General features: G+C 39.4%; 2 protein-coding genes across 6 annotated transcripts in view; both read left to right on the top strand.

Moving 5' to 3' along the window:
• JPH1 (junctophilin 1) overlaps positions 1-2512 on the top strand; it is an 82613-nt gene extending 80101 nt beyond the window's left edge. Inside the window, exon 6 of one of the 5 annotated variants that reach the window (XM_050970282.1) lies at positions 1816-2512. The gene's annotated coding sequence lies outside the window, so the exon portion shown is untranslated. Of the gene's footprint in view, positions 1-69 lie in introns of all 5 variants that reach the window. The other 4 variants (XM_050970281.1, XM_050970280.1, XM_050970278.1 and 1 more) reach the window with 4 other exon arrangements.
• The window catches only part of RPL7 (ribosomal protein L7), an 886137-nt gene that overhangs the window by 481559 nt on the left and 390417 nt on the right, over positions 1-14161 (top strand). The gene's annotated exons all lie outside the window — the stretch shown is intronic.

The following is a 14161-nucleotide window of genomic DNA, read 5'->3' as shown; positions in this document are numbered from 1 at the left end:
CCACCCCACCTTTAATAATAAAGATTTAATTTCTTCACATACTTTTAATGTTCCCCACTTTAATTTTAGCTATGCCTGAATGTGATTCAACATAGTTATTTAATATTGTAACTGTTTTGACCCTTCAGTGAAGTCATGACAACTAGTGGTGTTAGCCCACAGTTCTCTGCAGTTGTGTCATCAGCCTTTTAAATGGCACCTGTCATACTCAGACACAGGGAAGGAGGCTTGGAATTAGGATGGGACGCAAGAGAGATGAAACTTGGAAAATTCAGCCAGGGGCCCAGATCAGTTTCTCTGCTGGTGGCTCGTGGCTTTGGGGTCCTCTGAAAGCTGAAGCAAGCAGCCATGTTGGAAAACAAACAAAATAATCTGCTGAAGCAGCCCCGCCAGTGAAGCGCGTTGGCTTGTCCATCTGTTCCAGCAGAGTGTGACTAAAGTGGAAATGTACGGAGCTGCACTTTTTGTTGATGGAAGTTAACAGCTGCCTTACTATTTTACCGTCTGATGTTTTTAGTGGGGAGATGGGAAAACGACTGCCAGAGGAATGTGGTCAGAGGATTCTGTTGCTGTGGAAGTGATTCCAGCGTTCACTCCTATCTCATTAGAAGAAATAGTTAGCAACATCAGTCACCAGTCTTATTCCATTACCTGCTGCTTTTAACATCTCCTGCAGTGTTCTGGGAGATCGAATTTCATTTGCCTGTGCATGATTCTGTTCATTTGTTGTTTATGAAATTTGATGTATAGCCATAAGTAGTGTTTAGTCCAACCTGGAGAAAGCTACCGGTTCTGCCTAGCAGCCGAAGCCGAAAATCAAATATATTTTCCTAGTCCAGGGATAAAATTCTTAAATTCGTTCTCTTAAACCTGAAGAGTCATTCTGCATGAAGGTTCAGTAAATAATACACCATTACTGCAAAACTTAAAGATACTGCTATCTTCCTTAATATGCTCAAATACTTATGCAAATATCAAGCAAAATTTTTCATTTTAAAAAAAAAATCTTACATTGGTAGAAGTACATTCTAAACAGGATATAGAATATCAAAATAAGCCAAGAAAGGTGAGATATAGGGTTTGCATGTTGATTTTTTCTTTCTTTTTTTCTTAATTTTGGTGCTGTGGTAATTGGTGATTTAAATTATTATGTTGCAGCACTGAGGTATTTTGACAGCAGTTAAAATAAAGTCTTGTCTGAGTGCACATTAATGCCAATGACCGTTAGCCAATGCTCATAATAAATAATGACTTTTAAATGCTAGATTTGTGTTGAATACATTCAGGTAGAGCATTTAAAAATGTTAAGTGATTGTTTATCGATTTGATGCCTTCAGTGTCTTTAAAGTCCATTTATAATTTTACCTCAGCATTAAAAAAGCCTCAAAATTTTTCATTTGGAAAGTTTGTCTTAAGTAGTTTCATAGCCCTTTGTTCAAACGACGTGATCACGTTTCTTTTTATGTGCCATTATACTGTAATTATTGTACCCTATATTAATGAAATGCATGCTTATTTATTGAAGATATATGGTGTGATCATTTGGCAAGCAAACATTTTAATTTAAAGCTGCAAAAAGCAAAGGGCTTGTATTACAGTTTATTTTATCTCTATTAGAGAATCTTTCATACAGTATAGTTTTTGAACCTGTTTGTAAACTTTCTAAGTTTTTTTGCATGGTTTAATGGGCAACATTCTTACAAAATACATTAGCTATTTTTTGATGCAGCATAGTAAAGTACCGTAGGTATGGACTGAATGTTGTGCAGCAAAGCAGCTCCGAGCAGGGCAGTAACACCATGGTGTTTTTTACAGAAGTATGTTGAGAATCCTGTGTTTTGGCCAGTGTGGATAAAGAAGAAAGCAGAAAGAGAGCAAATGAAAATAAAACTTGTATATTTATTTTTAAAGAAAACAAAACAGCAAAGTTTAAATTGTGTTTTAAATTTAGGAAAGTAATTTTTAAATAAGAACAAAATTTTAAAAGTTACTGTGTAAGCCTTGAATTAATGGATGAAATGTTCCATCCCACTGTTAAATCTCCCCCTGTCTCCTTACGTGGAGAGGTAATTTTGTAACTGACATATTTAATTCCTATTAAATGTTTATTTAAAATACTTTATGCTCTGGAAATAATGGGTAACAAAGCTTATGAAAAATGTTTATAAATTTAAGTAAGCATGTTAGTACCATTTATAAATATGTATGATTTATAAGCTTTTTTAAAACAAAGCTCAAAACAAATTGTTGGTATTTTTCTAAAACGTGCACAGTTGTATTTTACATGAAAGGCTATTTATAATTGGTTGTTATACTGTACACTACATTTTGGACAGCACAATGAAGCCTGCCAATGTACTTAAAAATGTCATTTTGTCTATTTAAAGTTTCTTGCTGTCAAAGAATGAACTCTTTATCTATGAGTTTCTCTATTTATAATTCTTGACCCAAAATGTACAATGTACAGTTTTCACAACTGTATTTGCTCTAATAAAAATAAGTTGGTTATTAATAGAGTTTCAGACTACTTTTTCCTGTTTATGAATTACTTTGTTCACTCTTTGGAAGCAGTTTTTTCTAACTAATCCAATAAACAGGAGTGAAGCAGGAAAATGGGTGAAATTCTAGTCCCTTTGATATAATTGTGAGTTACTGTTTTCAACAAAAGTGATTCTGGGAAACAATTAAAAATAAATTTTAAAAAAAAAGTCAATCTTCCCTTTGTGTCTTCTTTTGTCTTCCAATACAGGATTTTGTGTCTTTATAAGTGTAGTATCTTAAATAGACTCCCACTACAAGATGGTTTGATCAATTTTGTTTTAATTTGTGAGTGACTGGTCCATTAACAGCTGCTCTTGTTGGGGAATTCATTTTTTTGGGCCTCACTGCTCCTCAGGATATTCACAGGTTCAAAGTTAACATGAAGTTTGTGAGCCAGTATTTACACAGAGAAAATTTGCCCTGTGTCTTAAAACCACAATATTTGCTGAACTAATCAATCAGCTACAAATTTTATTTTCCATTATTCCAGTTCATACTAGTAGCCAACTGTACTGAAATCCTAATGTTTAGTTGAAGAGGAGAGCAATTTTTATTAGTAGTTCCTATTTAATGGAAATATATTTTTAGGAAGTACTCATTACTCTCTTGTTTTTTACTTCTACGAGCATGAAGCTTACCTTTAAGAATTTTTATTTTCTGCAGAATACCTGCTCCCTAAAGAAAATCTTTGGCTCTTTAAGCAGAGAAAAATGCATTTTCAAGAAAAGTAAAAGAAATAACTTCAATGCCAAAAAATTTCCAAGTCAACTTCTGTGAGATGATTCTTCTCTGACATTTATGATCCACAGTGTATATGTTCAGAAATGAAAGTGCCCATGAAGTGTTTCTTAAGGTGTATGAACAGGACAATATACTCAGGCATATGAAAATCTGAACAGCAGCAAGCAAAAGATGTGCACAGAAATAGAAGAAGAAAGCTCTCATAATTTTCAAGTCATTTCCCATCTGAGATGTTTTTACCAGTGGTTTGTGTTACAAATGCTGTTACGTGGTCATGCATCTGATGTGGCTAAAGAAAACAAACCCTTGGACACACAGTACAACTTAATGCTTCAACTTTTGCTCCAGCATGAAAAATTTCACCCCACTTCCAGCAAGGAAAGCTTTTCTCAGGCAAAGTACTTTCTCCTGGCACAGTTGTGTGTTTGCCCACAGGTGCCAGTAAGCAGTGAGCTCTGTCTCCCTTGAATCTGAGGCCTGGCTGCTTGGACAGCTCCATTTATCCAGTTAAACCATATGTACAATGCACACAGACAGCAAGTCAGCAAGGCTGAGGTGCCAGTGGCTGAAGAAAAAAAGAGAATCTGTCATAGCTTTTCAAGACCAACTTTACTTAGTATGTGTGTGTGTGTGTGTGTGTATATATATATATATGTATATATGTATATATGTATATATGTATATATGTATATATGTATATATGTATATATGTATATATGTATATATGTATATATGTATATATGTATATATGTATATATGTATATATGTATGAGTTTGCCTTTCCATCAGAAAAGCAATAAGGAACATGAAGAGTTCCAGAGGAATTACTGGCATTTGCTTTCCAAAGGGAGGGGCTCACTTTGAAAGTGAAAGTTTTGGGACATGGGTACAGATTGCCTTTCAGCTACAGATGGATGTAAGAAGCAAACACCTCTTTATGAGAGTTAAATTAAAAACCTTGAAATATTTATTTACATAACTTTTAATGATGATCTGTGATTACATATTTATTAAATTCTCTGTTAAGATACACAATATGAAAAGATTTTGACAAAAACATAGATGCAAGGATAAAAGCCTGGAGAATTCAGCACATGCTGAGCCTCACTAACAGTCTTAGTTGTTATTAATAAAACATTGTTGTGAATTGTATCTGAATGATTTTACTCATAGCTAATTTGAACTGTTTAGTCAGGGGAGATGGTTCTACAGGCCGTTCTCCTATGGAAATGTAATTCAGTAAACAAAGCAAATTAAGAGAAGGGAGATTAAATAAGCCTTTCAAATTAAGTAGTCTTCTCATTCTCTCATTTAATATTCACAGAAACAGCCAAATATAGAAATTATGTTAAGTCTGAGCAAGAAGCTGTGTATGCCAGCATGCTATAGCTGAGCCATCTACAGGATCCATCTCCGTTTTTTCTACTCCACACAGAAACTGCAAACTAAGAAACATCACACCTCCCACCATTGCAGGAGGTAAATACAATTGCCATACTCAACATTTTTAAGAAAAACAGTCTATAATATCTGTGGCTATAAACTAGAAGGAAAAAAGCCACTTCCTCTATCTGAACAGTTTATGTTGTGACCATGACTGTAACAACAGAACAAATTCCTCACCCCCCTAAAACCAATAGCAAAAATAAAGCCAGTAGCAGAATTTGATTAAATCTCTCATGTTTCTTCCTTTTATTCACTACAAAGAGGGGATGGGGAGAGAACAGGGAACAGACAGCTTTTTTTAACCTGATAATCTAAATTTCATCATGCCAGTATGTGCTTGCTTCACTAATGCTTTTCACAATCTGTTGGGACTGGTTATCTAGGAGATTTTAGGTACAAACTGGCAGTATATTGAATGTCATTTCTTCAAGAAGGTTTTTGAGTTTTTCTCAGTAATGGTAAAAATCCCATGATTTCCCTTGCCACCAGTGAAAATGGGTTTGGTGGTACTCTCAGTGTGCCATCACTGTTTTTCTAATTGTCCTCTGTCCTTTACTACCCCCCCACCTCCCAGCTCTGACAAATTCGACTTAATCAGTTTTGCCCTGCATGTGGACATTGCCCCAAGACTTCAGCTGCTCACTCCAGAAATTTGTGTTTCCTGTGGGCCACTTGTTCAGTGTTTTCAGCTCTCTGTGGCTGTGCAGCCCATCTCTCCTGCAGTTTGCCCCACAGCAAACTGCACGTGTCATAGCACAGTTTCCACTGGGTCCAACCTCTGCGTGCTGTTGATGCTGCTTTATGCAACTGTATTATAATTTCAAATCTGCTCTCATTGTCTCCAGTGTCAGGACAGTGATTTAAATACAGTGTGTGGGAACTGAAATGAAAAATACTCAAAGTGATGTCCTACACAGAGATTTCTGATGGCTCTTTGGAATTGCAGAAACGAGGGTAATGCTGATATTATTAGGAAAAAAATCTGGTATCAGCTGGGTTAGGAACTCTACAATTTCCCACAGTAAGACTGGGGAAAAGATTGGCCATGCAGCTGAAGCTGATTCTCAAATCAGAAGAGCAAGGAGTCTGAGGGTTGTAATTTCCTGGGATGGTGCAGGAGGATGATTTCTGGATCTGATATAGATATATGTGGATTATTGGACAGAATAAAATACATCCATGTTGTTGTTCTCCTGCCTGAGCTTACATATGTCTTCCTCCATGTCTTACATTGATTAATCAAACAGCTCTGCAGAAGTTGGGTCACATATATTTAGACAAGGACTGGATTTTACATTCATAAATGCCTTCAATACCAATTAGGTAAAGAGCAATAAATGATAGGTGAATCATAGGCTTTAAGCTATGAGCTTTGAGCTCTGTGTTTTTTAATGTTGATTTCTCCAAACTGGAAGAAAATACAGAATACAGTCAAAGAGTAGAATTTCAGATGTTGTCTTTCACAATAATAGGTATGTTAATCCACGACAGTACCTGAATTCATTTGACATAATACATTAATTTGAGAAATAAGTGTGTCTTTCTCAGCTTTACTGAACAGTCTGGTTCACTGAAAAGCAGCTTGACAGAGACCACAAAACACAGATACTGACCAAAAGTTTTGAGAATGGCTGCCTGTATTTGATGCCTTAAGTTCTGACTTCCATATTTCTCAGATTCTGTGCTGCCTGGGTGTGTAGCTCTGAGTTTGGTATTGTCAGTAAGTTCTCTTCCTAGCGTGGTTAGACAAAACAATACTTTTCCAGCCTGAGACCAAGGACAACCCTTTTGGGCTTCAGGTACAAAAGCATAAACAACGAAGAACTGAGGGGAGCAAACAAGAACTATGGGGCTTCAAAACCTAAAGCTATAACTGGACAATTAACTCAAATCTGCAAATTGACCAGAACTTATACAAGTGTGAGACCTCCTGACCAGTCCTCCATTTTGTGACCATTTTGGGTCCATCTTGGGTGTAGCCCTGGCTGGACTCCTGTACTGCCCAAGGTGTATCCATTGAGGCCTTTTAATAAATACCTGTTTTATTCTCTTACCTCTGTGGAGCATCTGTTCCAGGTCAGCCTCTCAATGCATCATATTTTTGTGTTTCTTCATCTACACCCGATGATCTAAATTTAAACATTTTCCAGCTTCTGAACACCCCATGGTTGGTATTTAGACACATTTTGGGAAGATGGAAAGGGGGAGATCAGATATTGCGCTGAAAACTGCAGTCTATGAAAATGTTAAATCTGGCCTACAAAATGTTCCAAAAGTTGAAAGCATTTATATATGGGTTTTGAATCAGTATTGGAGCTACAGGCTCTGATTTTGGGATTTCAGTCAGAATCCAAATCTGGATCTGATTCCAAAGGCATATAAGTGAAATACTTGAACCAGGAGTGCTGTTAAGGAAGGGGCTGGAGGGAGAGGGAGTTACTTAAAATCAGGCTGCTGTAACTCTGGGTTAATTAAACCATTACATTCTGTACTTTTGGAACAGTGTCATTAACTGTATTTAACATAGTAATTTTACTATATTCAGGACATGTTCCACAGAATACCTCAGAAAGCATCATCATTCAAGGTAATGGTTCTTAATTACTTACCCAGTTTTAGCTGCAGAGTACTTTTATCATGGAATACCACCAAGTCTACAGAAAAATCGTAAACTGCCTTCCATTTAGTTATGACAGCTCAGTTCTAGATTTTGCTTAGGCCACTGACGAGAAAGTCTCTGAAGGATGGGATCGGCTACCATGGAAACAGCGAAGACACAAGAGCACCAGCAGCATTTCACAGGGACTAGGACTAAAAAAGACATTCTGCAAAGAGAAGGTAATTGAAAGACATTTACATCACAGCGGATGGCTTCCGCGCATTCCTGCCGTTCCAAGACAACACATTCCTGGCATAGGCTGCAACAAGCCTCCACATGCACCAATGATAGACAGCAGAACAGGCATTGTCAGAAAGATTGGAAATTAATCTTTAGGGACAAGGAGGTACAGACGTGTTGAAATCTAAAGGAGAAGAAAAGAGGAAAGCATGGGGGAAAGGAAGAAAGGGGAAAGGAGAAGGTATGAGGAACCTAGATCTGCTAAAAGGAAGGGGGAGAGATTGTTTATAGGGGAAAAATACTAAGGAAATGGAAAATATTGGACCCAGAAGAAAGTGGCATTTGTTAGATGGGACAGAAAACTGAGAAGTCGCCATAGTCACCATCCTCAGCACTCAAACAGCTGCTCTATAGAGCTGCTTTCCAAGCCCATGGGGATTAAGAAAAAAACTGATGGACTTAAATTGCATGAAAATTGTGATCCAAGTTATGCATAAAGAAAAATTCTCTAATTATAAGAATACTATCTTTGAATTAGATTACCACAGGAATGAGAATATTTATTTAATGTTCGCTTTGAACAAGATTACAGATTGAAAGGTTGCTGAATGTCCATTAATGGCCTGTTTTCTGTGATTCTATGATAATTATTATGGAATGTGAAAATTAGAGAGAGGTGTGGTGGGAAGGAACTGGGGGACAAGAAAATGAGTTCTTTACTTACAGAAAAACTTAAATGAAAGTGTGCTGCAGGAATAAAGTAGGAGGATATTTGGACAAGGCAAATGGGAGGAACAAGAAAATGTGAGCCATGGAGAGTGAAGAAGAGTGTCGGGGTTGACAGAAGGCACGCAAAAGCAAAGGGAATAATTGGGCAAAGCCCATAAATGCAGGGTTGCAATGCAGGAAGAAATACAGGTGGGAAGTGGGCTGGAAGCCTTAGGCAGTCCTCAAGAACAGCACACTGAAGCGCAGCCAAAACAGCTTAGGAGACAAAGGCACAAAGCAACAGCAAGGAAGCATCAGGTGTTCAGCAACATCACAGGTGTTCATCATTTTCTCAGCTGAAGATACTCAGTGGACTTTGATACAATTTTTAAATTTTGAGAATAATTGAAGTTATCAGGAAGCCTCCTTTTAATAATTAAATGTTCGGGGAGTCCAAAATCTGCAAAAAAACCCAACTTGCTGTTACAGCAGACTGGCTTGAGTTCCACTGAAAAGAGTTAGTTATGCATAACTAACATGCATGGTAGCAGTGCATTTTATTAATTCCTTGTGTAAAATTTCTCCAAGAAGAGTAGTTTATACAATGGGAGTTTCCTGCTCTTCGTAAAGATGTGATGAAGCAAACAAACAAAAAGTTTAACCACTGCATAATTATACTAGCTATTTGAAAAGAACCTTCATGCAAATCTGCAGGTTTATGTCTCCAAACATCTCAGACTTCAGTGATCTCAGACTACAGAAATGTTGTTGGTATTTACAGTGATCCGCTGCTGTACCAAATGTTGCATATGCTCTGTAGACTGTGGTGTTGTGAGTCACACAAATTACGTAACATTTGGAAATGCATTCAGTCATCTGCTTGCTACAGAAATATTGCTAACAGATTCTTCACTCTCTTTTATCTCTACAGTCTTCATCACCCTTGTTAAATGTTATTTTCATGCAACTTCCTCAAGGGGAGATGACTCAGTGAGAGAGCAAACTATAATGCTCCATTGACACCAATGGCCATATGTGCTGGCAATCAGGTGCTGCCATCCCCTCCTCCTGACAGAGCTAGCAGTTGCATTGGGGTTTAATTGTACCCAGAGTGCTGTTCCTTACTATGTGCTAGTGCAAATGTCGCCAGGGATGGGGTGAGCACATAACCAGTGAAAGGCACAATCAGTAAAGCAGCCCTCCTTCCAAACAAATAACAGTTCTCTGAAGCACCAGCATTGCCTCCTGACCACACACCTTTTGGCCTGTGTCCTGCCTCACCATGCTGAGGGGAAAGGTGGGCTTTTCCTTAAAGGTGAGCAAAGGTCAAGGACAGCTTTTAGCCACAGACCCCTTCTAGTAAACCAGACTTCACTCAATCTCCTCTGATTACCTGGGTGCTAATTAGCCAGGTCCTCAAAAGGCTGTGTGGGCACCTGCACACTTTTGAGGATTTAGGGCTTCATCCAAGTCCCATCTCTTTCATGGAATGCGGGGTTGGATGGCAGGGCGTTGGAGTTTGTTGGGGCTTTTGTTTACACACACATGCACGCACTTCTTGTCTGGTGTCCATCCTTCTCAGGCAACAAGAAACAGCAGTTCTACTGTTTTCTGCCAGGAATTGGTCATTTCTCCCCATTAAGCAGCCTGAAGGCAGCAGAGACATTTCAGAGACTCAGTGTAGACATGTGAACTCCATCCTTTACCCTAGAGACTGAGCACTTCTGTAGTCCATTGCTGCCAGATAGGTAAAAATACAGGATGCATAGAGCATATAGACAGCCATAAAGTTTACCATTAATGCTTCTGGCCACTTGTACAAACATCTTTTTAAATTATTTTAAGCATCAGGTCAAGTTTTTTGGTTGCATAAATTGCAGGCCTTCAGTGATTGGCATAAAAAATGTCAATCAGAGGCTTTGGCTGCCAGAAATAGGGACTGCTAAGTGTTCAGATAGGTGAGATGTCATCTTGTGAAGAAAAAAAAAGCAGAAAGAAAAATATTTTCAATTCACCTCATGACTAGTAGCTAATTGGCTGACATTTCAAAACCCTGTGTTCACACATCTCACATTCTTCACACTAAATGAGAGAGACTGAAAACACTGAAGCAAATGTATTTTCAGGCATAGGAAGAAGCATCACTCGAATTTTTTTTGGATGGAAATGAAAAGTGCTTTTTGGTCATATTTATGAGTCTGAGAACCTCAAAGCCCGTTTGTGTACAGCAGTATTATGTACACAGGGGCTGAGCCTGCTTCTCAAGGCCAGCAAGACAGGCTGCAAACAAACACCCTACTGAGGACACCCTCTGTGTGGGCACAAGGCTTCTTTCAGTTCACTCTTTGGACAGCATTCCAGCTGCCAGCCAGCTGTAGGTGCAAGCTTTAGGGCAGGGGACTGGTGATGTGACCTACAGCTGGGAAGCTGGAGCACCCTGGGCTGGGGCAGGGGCCTCCTGACACCTCCACTTGCCCCAGCAGCCCTGGGTCTGGAGCACTCCCTGTGTCCTGGAGAGGGCAGTGGTGAATGATGGTGCTGACAGGAGAGCTGCACACGTGCCTGGCTCCTGCAGCCCCCCAGAGCTGGGTGCTTGCAGCGTGCCATTAATGGTTTGAATGTCACAGCCAGAACCAGTTGTTGCATCTAGGCACCTGCAGGGTATTTTCAGTATTCCAGATATGCCTCTGTCAAAGCCCTCTTGAACTACTGTGAAAGGACTGGTGGCAGAGTAAAATAAATTGGAAAGAGAGCATAAAAAGTTGCCACTTGGAAGTCAAAAAACTGAAACAAGAGGCGCTTCCGTCCTTACAGTTCGTGCACGTGATGCAGGAACAAGGCTGGCAGCCAAAACTGCCTGATTGTGCCTATCAAGTGTCCCTGTGTTGGGAGGGAATGTCCTGAGGAGCTGGCTGGTCACTGACATTTGGAAAATGAATGAATTGTGCTTGCCAGGTGCTTGAGAACAACATTTGGCATGAAATAGCTGGCATGACATGAGTTTGCAGGCAGTGTTTTATTTCCTATTCTTCTAGACCTTCCCATTGTATCAAGAGATTAAACAGGAAACCATTGCAGAGGGCATCAAATATTCCAAGGGGATGGTTACAGATGTATTTGCAATATATTAATTTTATTAAGACATTTAACTAGAGTAGGATTGCATTTGGAATATTATCCCAAATAAAAACAGCAGTGGAGACCTGAAATGTAACTGGAATGCATGCTGTGGAGACACTGGGAAAATCTGGGAAAAGTCAAGGTAAGAAAATGTGAAAATAACTTTGTTATTTCTAGGATTTATGATAAAGGTGAACAGATTTTGCAGACCTGATCTACCACTGTTGTTTATAGACCTGCTTTAACTAGGAACAGGGCAAGCCCTGCTCTTTGTCATCCTTAGCTTTTTTTTCCCTTTTGTGTTTTGGGGGTTTTTTTGTTGGTTTTTTTTTTTTTTTTTAAATGCCACTGCAACTAACTTCAATACTTGGTGTGGCACAGGTAATCGAAGTCAAGCATAGATCAGACTCCAGAACAACCTTTGAATCCTTAGTGGTTTGTGTGTCTTATAGAAGACACTTGGTTCCTGGAAGCCACAAGTGCTGCTCATGGCCCATCTACAGTAGACAGACCATTTTAACCTACCTTTATTTCATTACTCAAGTCACATAAGGCAGAAAGTTAATATACTAATTCAGTGGTAATGGTGATTAATCTGTGTCTTTTATAAACTGTAAGAAATTCAATGGCAATTAACAAAGTTGCTGTATAGCTGGAGAGGAGCTCTTTTAAGCTGATTTGCTTTCTTACAAGCAAAATTACTTGGTTTGAAAGAATCTGGCAACTTTAGATGAATGATGCATGTAGAAAAGCCAGGCCAGAAACTTGAGCTACCTATTTCCTCCTGACATGCTAAAGTCTGCCTGTCTCATCTGACTTTTTCCATATTCTTCAGAGATTCACACAATTTGGCCCTTTGGTCTTTAAAACAAAGGGGAATCAGCAATCCAAATTGTAGCATTTTATTCATGAATATGAATTTATACTGATTTTCCTTTTTAATGCTAAGAAGCAAATTTCAGTCAGGACATGGGTACAAAATGTGCTGCACTGTCACAGCTCCAAAGAGAGGCAGCAGAAGGGCCCAATAGTGAACATTCACATCATTCAGCCCAGGAGACTTCAAAGGTCTAAATTGTCATCCTGCTTTCAAATTAGTGATTTAAAATTTGCAAATGGGAGTCTTAACCTCAGCCTTTCCTTCTTCTGCCTCTGGCTCACCAGTAAATCTCTGATATTTACTAAAATGTCTGTTTGCTGTCTAAGGACAGAGAGATGCTGCGTGTTGTTTCTCTTTGGCTTCACATACACAATTCTTGTCAGGATTGTGTGATTTCAAAATGAGTACCACCCACTGGAAAAGTTCAGGCACACCAACACATTAGGTGATTTACCTTCTCCCACTGACACCTTTACTGCTTTCACCAGGAAGAATAAGAAATTTAGGAAGATTTTATACCATGTAAACAAAATCATAATATCACAAGCACACAAATAATTACTTAGAATCTAATAAAAAGATAGGTGATCATTTATTAAATTAATTTAACTGCATTAAGGATGTAATTAGCATCTGCTTAATTATTGAGTTACTGTTACAAGTGAATAAATAAACATTCTTCCAAATGCAGGAACGCTGTCTTTACAGGAGGAAGGAACATTTGCAGGACAATCTGCAGCTTCTTCTCAATCAAGATGAAACAATGAAGTAAAATTAATTTTTTTTTTAACCACCATTGTAAAATAAATCCTTAATAAATCTGCTTCTAAATATGTAGCAAAATTCAATTAAAGCTTTGCAGAAGCCAAGACTCTGGGCATATCACAGAATTTTTAGGGTTGGAAAGGATCTCTAGAGGTCAACTAGTCCAACCCCCCTGCCAAGGCAGGGTTATCTCAAGCAGGTGATACAGAAACGTGTCCAGGTGGGTTTTGAATGTCTCCAGACAGGGAGACTCCACAAGTTCCCTGGGCAGCCTGTTCTGTGCTCTGCCACCCTCAGTGTAAAGAAGTTTTCCCTCACTGAGGTGAAATTTCTTGTGTTTTATTTTATGGCCATTGCTCCTCATCCTGTCTCTGGGCACCACTGACAAGAGTCTGACACCATCCTCTTCTCACCCACCTTTGAGGTATTTATATGTGCTGATGAGGTCCCCTCTCAATCTTCTCTTCTCCAGACTAAGCAGGCCCAGCTCCTGCAGTCTGTCCCCATAAGAGAGATGCTCCTGCCTCCTTTTGGCCTCTACTGGACCCCCTCCAGTAGCTCCCTGTCTTCCTTGTACTGAGGAACCCCTACACTGTGGTAAATTTTGGGATGTTCATCCTTGGCATAGGAAGCCTTTCTGCTAACAGATTTGAGACAGCAGTTGCAAAGGGGCCTGAAGTTTACTGAAAGGAGAGAGATGTGATCTTTTATGTCACCTGTGCCAGACCTGCAATAATTGGTAGTCGAGGAGCAGTGCTGCACCAGCACCTCAAAGTGACCGAGTTTGCTCAGCATATCCCACACTCAGGAGCACTCAGGAGCACTCTGTGCTTGCAGCTTCCATCCCTGGCACTTTGAATCACTCTGTGAGCCACGCCACCTGCTCTGAAGCTGAGCCAAGAGGCTCAGGGGACAGTAACAGAACAAGCCCATCCAAGCAATGGAGCCAAAGGGTTCCATGACCTCCACGGAGGGAAGGGGGCACAATGGGCAGCTTTGTCAGCAGCCAGGATCAGCAGCTGTGACAGCAACTAAAACTGCATTAAATCCTTGCCCAAAAGGTCTCACACGAGATCTACTCTGCCTCCATCCTATGAGGGGCTGTCCCTGCCATCCATGGC

This window comes from Serinus canaria, chromosome 2 (assembly GCF_022539315.1).
Source record: "Serinus canaria isolate serCan28SL12 chromosome 2, serCan2020, whole genome shotgun sequence".
NCBI classification, from domain to species: domain Eukaryota; kingdom Metazoa; phylum Chordata; class Aves; order Passeriformes; family Fringillidae; genus Serinus; species Serinus canaria.
This window is presented reverse-complemented; position numbering and strand designations above follow the sequence as displayed.